Raw genomic sequence first — 10,172 nt, 5'->3', positions numbered from 1 at the left:
ACACTCACACACACACACACACACACACACACACACACACACACTCACACACACACACACACACACTCACACACACACACACACACACACACACACACACACACTCACACACACACACCACACACACACACTCACACACACACACACACTCACACACACACTCACACACACACACACACACACACACACACACACACACACACACTCACACACACACGCGCGCGCACACACACACACACACACACACGCACACGCACACACCAGACTTGTCTAATGATGAAGGATTATCTGGTGTGTCCGGGGTCAAAGTTGACTAAACACAGACACACACTTAACAACAGATGACCGGGGGGTCCGGGGGGGGGGGGGGGATAAACTGCTAATGCCTCTGCTCTGCAGCAAGGGGGCTTTCAAATGAACCCACGTAGGAGGTAAAGACAACTGCTGCTTTTATAAGCTACCCCCCTCCCAGCCACCCACAGGAGAGAGAGAGAGAGAGAGAGAGAGAGAGAGAGAGAGAGAGAGAGAGAGAGAGAGAGAGAGAGAGAGAGAGAGACATTAATGTATAGGAGAAAATCTCTCTGGAGCTTGTAAACCTATCTCCCTCGGCTGACCAGCAGGGGGCGTGCACAGACAATTTGGAGGGCAGGGGGGGGGGGGGGGGGGGGGGGGGGGGGGGGGGGGTCCAGGTGTGTTAATGTCCATGAGATCTCATCCAGGTATGTGGGGGGATAAGGTATCCTATCACCACGAAGAAGCAAAAATCCAACGAGGGAAATCACAAAGAGGATGACATCACTGTTGAGATATTTCCCTTCCCTTTGTGCTGCTCAGCGTTTGATTAATTATGTTATGAGCGTCGTCACCAAGCCTCTGAAGGAGGAGGAGGTATGTGCCACACAGGCCTGGCTCGGGGCGCCGCTCTCCCTCTCGTTAGCATCAGCTCGTTAGCAGAAGGACACAGAGGCTTTCACAGCAGCGCCTTTGTTAATTATCTAGCGACACTTAAGAGAGCAGAGGAAATGTCCGCTTCCCAACGCACCACATCGCAGCTCCCTCGTCGTCCGCTGGTCTCGTCCTCTGCAACAACAAAAGGGTCGGCTATCGAGAACCGCTTCCAACTTGGAACCAGTAGAACGAGAAGCGTGGTTTTGATCAAAGAGAATCAGCTCGAATCTGCTTCTCAAATCCTCACTACAGCGCCTCTCTGCTCCCCATACGAGTCGATAAAGGTTATACCTAACTTCCAGGGCCTGTTGCTGGGACCTGATTCATTCAACCTTTATTTAATCTCTGTAAATCTTGAACAAAATACTAATATCAAACATTATTTTCGGGGCGGTCGGGTGGCGTAGCGGAGATTGCGCTCATCACAAGAGGCTGCGGTCTCGACTTTCGGAGTCAAAAAGAGGATAAAAAAAAATTAAAAATTATTTTCATAGACCTTGTGCAATCTAAGTTGCCCAGTTATAACTGGCCTATGAAACTCACTGTAACCGTTGATATAATGTACAATCTGCAATCATTTCCTCCTCAGTAGATTATATTGTTACGAGCTGGCTAAAGCTCGCAACAAGAACGGGGAGACAGACACAGGCACAATGTAAGGTCGTCCAGCATGTCTGTAAACAACCTGTAAATAAACAAGGACTGAAACAACAAGGCACATGTTGCATCGTATTCAGTCTCTGAGCTGCAGCCGCTCAACCTTTGTAACCATTTGGAAATAATACATTTAGAGTCAAGTACAAACAGTGACATGGACACAGCCTCTCTCTCTCTCTGTCTCTCCCTCTCCCTCTCTCTCTCTCTCTCTCTCTCTCTCTCTCTCTCTCTCTCTCTCTCTCTCTCTCTCTCCTCTCTCTCTCTCTCTGTGTTCTCTGTGTCTCTCTCTCTCTCTCTCTCCCTCTCCTCTCTCTCTGTGTCTCTCTCTCTGTGTCTCTCTCTCTCTCTCTCTCTCTCTCTCTCTCTCTCTGTGTGTGTCTCTCTCTCTCAACTGTTGGTGCATTATATGTGTATGACCGTCAGTCATCATTGACATTGGATTAAAGAAAAACTTACCGTTTTGATTGCTCTCTGGATCGGATCGCTGAACAGCAGAAATGGCCCGCCGAGATCCTTTGTTATGCCGGCCATGGCCAAGACAAGAAGAAGCCGCCGCGAAGACGAGGAAAGAGAGCCGGGGTCCGGAACAGACTGAGGGTCCAAACGACACAGAACCACATTGCCCAGCATATTGTTGGCCAATGTGCAATCGATAGGAAACAAATTGGACGACATCAGAGCAAGGATCCAATTCCAGAGGGACATTCGGGATTGTAACGTCCTCTGTTTCACAGAAACTTGGCTGAGTCCAGATGTCCCGAATCACGCAATAGAACCGGCAGACCATTTCTTCGTTCTCCGCAAAGACCGGATGGCAGAAGAGTCATTAAAGACGAGAGGAGGCGGCATTGCCTTCATGATAAACAAGGAGTGGTGCGATTTAGGCAACACAAAGGAACTGTCTAACCACTGCTCCCCAGACCTGGAGTTTATCACGATAAAATGTCGACCCTTCTTCCTCCCAAGAGAGTTAACGTCCATCATCCTCATCGGAGTGTACATTCCACCACACGCGAACACTGGGGTCGCACTTTCAAAACTTCACGACGAGGTAAACAAACTCCAGGCAGCTAATGTTGACGCTGCCATTTTGGTCTTGGGGGATTTCAACAGCGCGCGTCCTTAAAAAGGTGCTGCCGAATTTCTATCAGCATGTGACCTGTCCCACCAGAGGCGAGAACATATTAGACCATGTATACTCGCAATTTAAGAATGGGTACAAGTCACAGGCTCTTAGTCCATTCGGTAAAAGCGATCACGCCGCCATTTTTCTTTTGCCTAAGTACAAACAGAGTCTCAAGCGAACGCCGGTGGTCTCGCGAGAGGTTAAGCGTTGGGCCGTGACATCAGTGGAGTCACTCCAAGCAGTGCTGGGAAGCACAGAATGGAGTGTATTCCGTGATAACACAGCAATATTAACGAATACACCGAAACGGTGATTGACTATGTCTGTACTCAGGTAGAAGTATATAATCCCCACCACCAAAATTAATATCTACCCAAATCAAAAGCCCTGGGTAGACAAATCCGTCCGTGAGGCTCTGAAAGTGCGCACATCAGCATACAACACCGGGCTGGTGACAGGCAACATGAAGAACACAAGATGGCAAGATACAACGTCAGGAGAGCAGTAATAGAGGCAAAACGGCGTTACAGGGATAAAGTTGAACTTCAGTTTGAACAGGCTTGACTCTAGAGGCATGTGGCAGGGCCTCAGAACAATGACAGACTACAAAGGAACCCCCTCAAACTGAACAGTGACATCTCCTTAGCAAATGATCTCAACTCCTTCTATGCGAGGTTTGAGGCTGTGAATAACAACACCAGCCTACAAACCACGGCAATGGGGGGGGGGGGGTCTGCTGATGGAGACTCAGTGTTCAGGGTAACAGAGCATGAGGTGAGACGGATCTTTAAAAAAAGTGGATATCAGGAAGGCAGCAGGACCGGACGGCATCCCCGGCCGCGTCCTAAAAGTCTGTGCCGACCAACTGGCCCCGTATTCACTGACATCTTCAACCTGTCCTTGGAACAGGCCGTCATCCCCACCTGTCTGAAGAAGTCCACCATCATCCCTGTACCCAAAAAATCTACGCCCGCTTGCCTCAACGACTACCGCCCTGTAGCCCTCACCTCCATAGCCATGAAGTGCTTTGAGAAGCTAGTGAAGGGCTACATCTGTTCCTCCCTCCCATCAACCTGGACCCTCTGCAATTTGCATATCGCCCCAACAGGTCCACGGAGGACGCCATAGCCCATGTGCTGCACACAGCAGCATCACATCTGGACAAGAGGCAGGGGAACTATGTGAGAATGCTGTTCATCGACTACAGCTCAGCATTCAATACCATAGTCCCCTCCAAACTCATAGCCAAGCTCAGGGACCTGGGCTTGAACTATGACCTGTGCCAGTGGGTCCCTGGACTTCCTGACGGGCAGACCCCAGGTGGTAAGAGCGGCAACTGCACCTCCTCATCCATCACGCTCAACATAGGGGCCCCCCAGGGCTGTGTTCTGAGCCCCCTCCTCTACTCCCTGTACACACATGACTGCGTAGCACAGCGGAACAACAACACCATCATCAAATTTGCTGATGGACACAGTAGTGGTGGGCCTGATCTCTGCCAACGACGAAAGGGCCTACCTGGAAGAGGTAGAGAACCTGTCACAGTGGTGTCAGGGAGAACTGCCTCTCCCTGAACGTCAGCAAAACAAAAGAGATGATTGTGGACTTCAGGAGGTCGGGGGTCAAGGACTACAGCCCCTCAGCATCGACGGGGCACCAGTTGAGAGAGTGAACAGTTTCAAGTACCTCGGAGCCCCACATATCCGAGGACTTGACATGGACCACACACATTGACAGTGTTGTGAAGAAGGCACGACACGCCTCTACTTCCTCAGGCGCCTAAGGAAGTTCCAAGTCAGTCAGAAGATCCTTAGGAACTTCTACTCATGTACAATAGAGAGCATCCTGACCGGCAACATCACCTCCTGGTTTGGGAATAGCACTGCACAAGACCGTAGCAGACTACAAAGAGTGACACGTTCAGCCGAACGCACAATTAGAGGGGGGCTTCCCACCCTCCAGAACATTTACAACAAGCGGTGCAAGGGGAAGGCTAAGAGAATTATTAAGGACTCGAGCCACCCGAACAACTGCCTCTTTGAACTGCTGCCGTCAGGCAAGCGATACCGGAGTCTTATGGCGAGCACAGAAAGACTCAGAAGGAGCTTCTATCCCCAGGCCATCAGGCTGCTAAACGAAAATAATCGCTAAACGAACAATAATCACTATGCAACAACCATCAAATGCACACAGCACACACACCCACACGCACACACTCACTCAAACAAACAACACACTGCAGCACCCACTCTCCACACTTTAGATCACACAAACACACTTACACTTTATATTTATTGATAAAGGATTTGCACTACAACTCGTACACCTACTGTGAATTGTACCTAAACTGCACCTCGTCCATTTATGCCTTGCACTATATTGTATTGTATATTAGTACACTGCACAGTATTGTATATTGTATGGTAACTACGTCTACGAACATTGTACATATGTCAAAACTGAACACTGTGACCTCTTTTTTTACTTCTAATTTTTACTATGTTTTTATTTCATACTTATCTTGTCATGCACAGTCTCTGGAGCGCAACAGTAAGAAGCATTTTGTACAAAAGTATTCTGTACTTCTGTATGACAACTATTAAAGAAACTCTCTCTCTCTCTCTCTCTCTCTCTCTCTCTCTCTCTCTCTCTCTCTCTGTGTCTCTGTGTCTCTCTCTCTGTGTCTCTCTCTCTGTGTCTCTCTCTCTGTCTCTGTCTCTCTCTCTCTCTCTCTCTCTCTCTCTCTCTCTCTCTCTCTCTCTCTCTCTAACACAATGCAGAGCTTGTTATGCCCTCTGGAGAGTGGTGTGTTACCCGTCATTAAGCATAAAGTCCTCTGTCCGTCAAGAAGGAGGAATATGGCAGCAGCTCTACATCTCTGTGCTCAGCGGCAGGAAAGGACAGAAGATCTGTGGGTTTACGGGTGGGTTTAGAACCATCAACCCGTTGGCAGAGGGGTGGGTTGTAATATTTTGATTGGCTGTGCATGGTGATTGATGTTCAGATAGATGTACTTAGAATAAAATCATAAAAATGTCAGCTTGAAATGCAAACCGTTTGAAACCCACGGTGGTTTTCATTGAAAATAACTATAGGGTTGAATTTGCGCTGCATTTTCGAGTGTTAAAAATACATTAACAGAACAATAGCAGTCTTTTTGACATGTGGGTTCCAAGTCATTCTTACTGTACCTTGATGCGGATTCACCACTGATTCACCACTGATTCACCACTGATTCACCACTGATTCACCACTGATTCACCACTGATTCACCGCTGATTCACCACTGATTCACCACTGATTCACCGCTGCCACTGGCTTCAAGTATATCTGAACATGTGTAGAGTCACTGTTCAGAGGATAAACTAAAACCTTTCAGGAAAATAAATGCACCTCAGATGTTAGCATGGCAGGCATTACGGGGGGTGTCTAGTCTAGAGAACCCCAGAGCAGAACCCAGGCTCTGGGGTTGGGTGATGGCCCACATGGGTGCAGACAGGCCCAGGTGGGAAGACTGGTGGTTGAGGCGGGAACAGGAAGAGACCCATATATGGACGTGGGGACCTGCTGACAGACAGGCTGTAACACAGAGGCTTCTCAGGAGAACACAGACGTTTTGCAAGAGAATGCAAAAGTATTTTCATCTTTATTTTCATCCTGTGCCAAATGTGCTCACTGGTGCCTCGGTGCTGGTGCTGGAGCTGGTGCTGGTTCTGTCTGTCTGTCTGTCTGTCTGTCTGTCTGTATCTCTGTCTGTCTGTCTGTCTGTCTGTCTGTCTGTCTGTCTGTCTGTCTGTCTGTCTGTCTGTCTGTCTGTCTGTCTGTGTGTCTGTCTGTCTGTCTGTCTGTCTGTCTGTGTGTCTGTCTGTCTGTCTGTCTGTCTGTCTGTCTGTCTGTGTGTCTGTCTGTGTGTCTGTCTGTGTGTCTGTGTGTCTGTCTGTCTGTCTGTCTGTCTGTATGTCTGTCTGTCTGTCTGTCTGTCTGTCTGTCTGTCTGTCTGTCTGTCTGTCTGTCTGTCTGTCTGTCTGTCTGTCTGTCTGTCTGTATGTCTGTCTGTCTGTGTGTCTGTCTGTCTGTCTGTCTGTCTGTGTGTCTGTGTGTCTGTGTGTCTGGACTGTTCTCTGGTGCTGAGAAGGATGGAGTGAGAAGGATGGAGTCGGAAGGATGGAAGTGACATTTTGGGTTAAAAGCAGGTTCATACAGTACATGAAATTGAAGCTGCGGAATATTATGTCGTTCCAAAGAGCACACTGCCGATACAATACAATAACCAAAACGGAATGAAAAGCAACTAAATGTAAACCATCTACACTGGACTTCAACCACAAGAGCATATTATTGTCAAGTCCATGGTCGTGCAATAATATCTAATACAAGCTGTCAATGTGCTTGAAACTTCCAGAGAAAATAGAAAGTGAGGAAAAACTAAAGCGCACGGGGGAGCAGATGTTGTGCAAAGTGGTGTCTCCCCCTGGAGGGATATAATTTAACCCCTTACCGCCTGACTGCGACTGATTACCTCACGTCTACCTCTGATAGTAATAGAGTGTAATTGGCACGGCTGATTGATTCAAAGTGCAGCGTGCAGTGGATTGGGAATCCACATACAATCGTTTAGTGAAGCACAACTGTTCCATGGCGATTTTTGCAACCATTAAAATGCCTGCCTTGAAACAGCAAATACACAAGAGTAATATTACGTGCCGAATAATTCATTACAGTTTCGTAAGAAAGCCATTAGAAACAGAAGTCACATGGTTGAATGAGTGAACCTGGGGAGGGGCAGCGGCCTTTGTGCCTCTCTCCCCTCCTTCTGCTGCCTCTTCATGTACACCTATAGGAGGGGGGGGGTCTCCAAGTACACCTATAGGGGGGGGGGTCTCCAAGTACACCTATAGGGGGGGGGGGTCTCCACGTACACCTATAGGGGGGGGGGGGGTCTCCAAGTACACCTACAGTATAGGAGGATGACTCTCTCCACGTACACCGACGTGTGGAAGGTCACACTACCTCCCCCAGGTCTTTCCCTTGCTGTGCAGGCGCCCCGACCGAACTGTAGGAGTCGCTGTTTACAACGACCAGGACCCACCCACCGGCTTCCCTCCTGCTAACACTACCAATTGTGTCAGTATGGACGGTCGGCCAAGCCGGAGGCACCGCAGCCAGATTAGATCCCACTGTCTCTGTGGTGGTAGACAGACGCTTAGTCCACTGCGCTACCCGGCCGCCCGCATAATGTGTATTTTGAACCCTGCTTGATGGTAGAAAGGCGGGGCAGTGAAGACGTGACGTGATCCGCATGGTCGAACCGTGTGGTGTCTTTTCCAACGGAGCTGATCATCAGTTGAAAACGTAAACTATCAAACCTCAACGACAAACAGCAACGTGTGCTTAACCCTTTCCGTGGGATACCAGGGTCAAAGGTCAAAGAGAATAATGACCTGAAGGCGGAGGAGTGAGCGAGGCAGGAGAGGGGGGCGGCGGAGGGGTGAGAGAGTTTGGGGAAGATCTGAGGCGGCACCCGCCCAATTATCGCTATGAATAAGCCTCTGACGAATAACTGGAGAACAATCAATAAAGCATTTGAAGCCGAATAGAAGAGAGAAGAACAGACGATGGCTGAGCTCTTGTGTAGCGCCTCCTTCCAGTTTGGATGGGAGTGCAGAGAGAGGGGGTTCCTACTGTTGTGTTCTGCCCTAATGACAGGCCAGCGCTCCCCTCAGTGTGCGTGATACGGGGACGAGGAGAGGGGTGGGGCGGGTGGGGGGGGTGAATTCCCAATGTGCAAACGTTCATTTGGGCATTCGAGCGTTCCATCACAGGGCGGTGACCTAGAAGTGGCAACAATCCCCAACAAAGGGGTGGAACGAGACAATAAAGTCCTTATCCTTCCCGGGGATGAAGCATCCGCTCAGATTATACAAGCAGGGGCCCTGAGCTGACAGGGCCGTGTCCAGAGGAGGGTCTGTGCCCCCCCCCCCGTGCTGGCAGGGCTGTGCCCAGAGGATGGTCTGTGCCCCCCCCCCCCCCCCACCCCCCGTGCTGGCAGGGCCGTGCCCAGAGGAGGGTCTGTGCCCCCCCCCCCCCCCGTGCTGGCAGGGCCGTGCCCAGAGGAGGGTCTGTGCCCCCCCCCCCCCCCCGTGCTGGCAGGGCCGTGCCCAGAGGAGGGTCTGTGCCCCCCCCCCCCCCCCCGTGCTGGCAGGGCCGTGCCCAGAGGAGGGTCTGTGCCCCCTCCCCCCCGTGCTGGCAGGGCTATGCCCAGAGGATGGTCTGTGCCCCCCCCCCCCCGTGCTGGCAGGGCTATGCCCAGAGGATGGTCTGTGCCCCCCCCCCCCCCGTGCTGGCAGGGCCGTGCCCAGAGGAGGGTCTGTGCCCCCCCCCCCCCCCCCCGTGCTGGCAGGGCCGTGCCCAGAGGAGGGTCTGTGCCCCCCCCCGTGCTGGCAGAGCCGTGCCCAGAGGAGGGTCTGTGCCCCCCCCCCCCCCGTGCTGGCAGGGCCGTGCCCAGAGGAGGGTCTGTGCCCCCCCCCCGTGCTGGCAGAGCCGTGCCCAGAGGATGGTCTCTATCATGGTATCGCTAATCCAATTGATGTGCACCATATTTGACCGGATGGTAATGAGAATTACTGTGATATCACAGTGAAACTACCATTTTAGTTAGTGAATGAAACTAACATTCTCAAATGTTTTGGTGAGATAATATTGTTAAAGATTTGACAAAATTATAGATGAAATGGAAAATGTATCTCTCCCATTGAAAAATGATGTAGTCATTCATTCAAAATCTTTTTTTTTATCCACTTTTTCTCCTTATTTTCTATTTTTCTCCCATCCCAATTTCGTGTATCCAATTCTCCCCTCCCCTGTCTTGAACGTTGCTCGACAATGCCCCCCACTGGTCGGTTGTAGGGAGGATAGAAGCCTTGCATCACGTGTCCCCTCCGGCACACGAGGAGGCAGCCTGTCACATCTTTTCACCTGCCAGCACGGACTCTCAGTGGCGAGGAGTAACGCGTGGGAGGCTCACACTACCCCTGCTACTTCCTGTCTCTGCTGTGCAGGCGTCTCCCAACCCACCTGTAGGGGTCGCTGTCCACAACGTCCAATCCCCACCCATCGACTTCCACCCGCTGACTCTGCCAAATGAGCCAGAACGACGGCCGGCCCAAGCCGAAGGCAATGCTGAGACTCGGATTCGATACCGGAGTCTCTTGCATTGGTGACGAGCGCAATCTCCGCTACGCCACCCAGCCGCCTTACATTCAAAATCTTTATGGGAAATACAAATATACGGTAATTGGGCTTATAGGCATGGGCGTGCAGTGTAGTAAGCCAATGTGTGATCCCTATAAGCCCACTTTATGATTTTATGATTAAAAACCTTTAAATTGTATCTTTCCAAACAATTGTCAGCTTTCAATGTCCGTTGTCATTTTGTGTGAAC

Source organism: Notolepis coatsorum (assembly GCF_963971535.1).
Source record: "Notolepis coatsorum genome assembly, chromosome: 18".
Classification (NCBI taxonomy): domain Eukaryota; kingdom Metazoa; phylum Chordata; class Actinopteri; order Aulopiformes; family Paralepididae; genus Notolepis; species Notolepis coatsorum.
Note: the sequence above shows the minus strand (reverse complement) of the source record.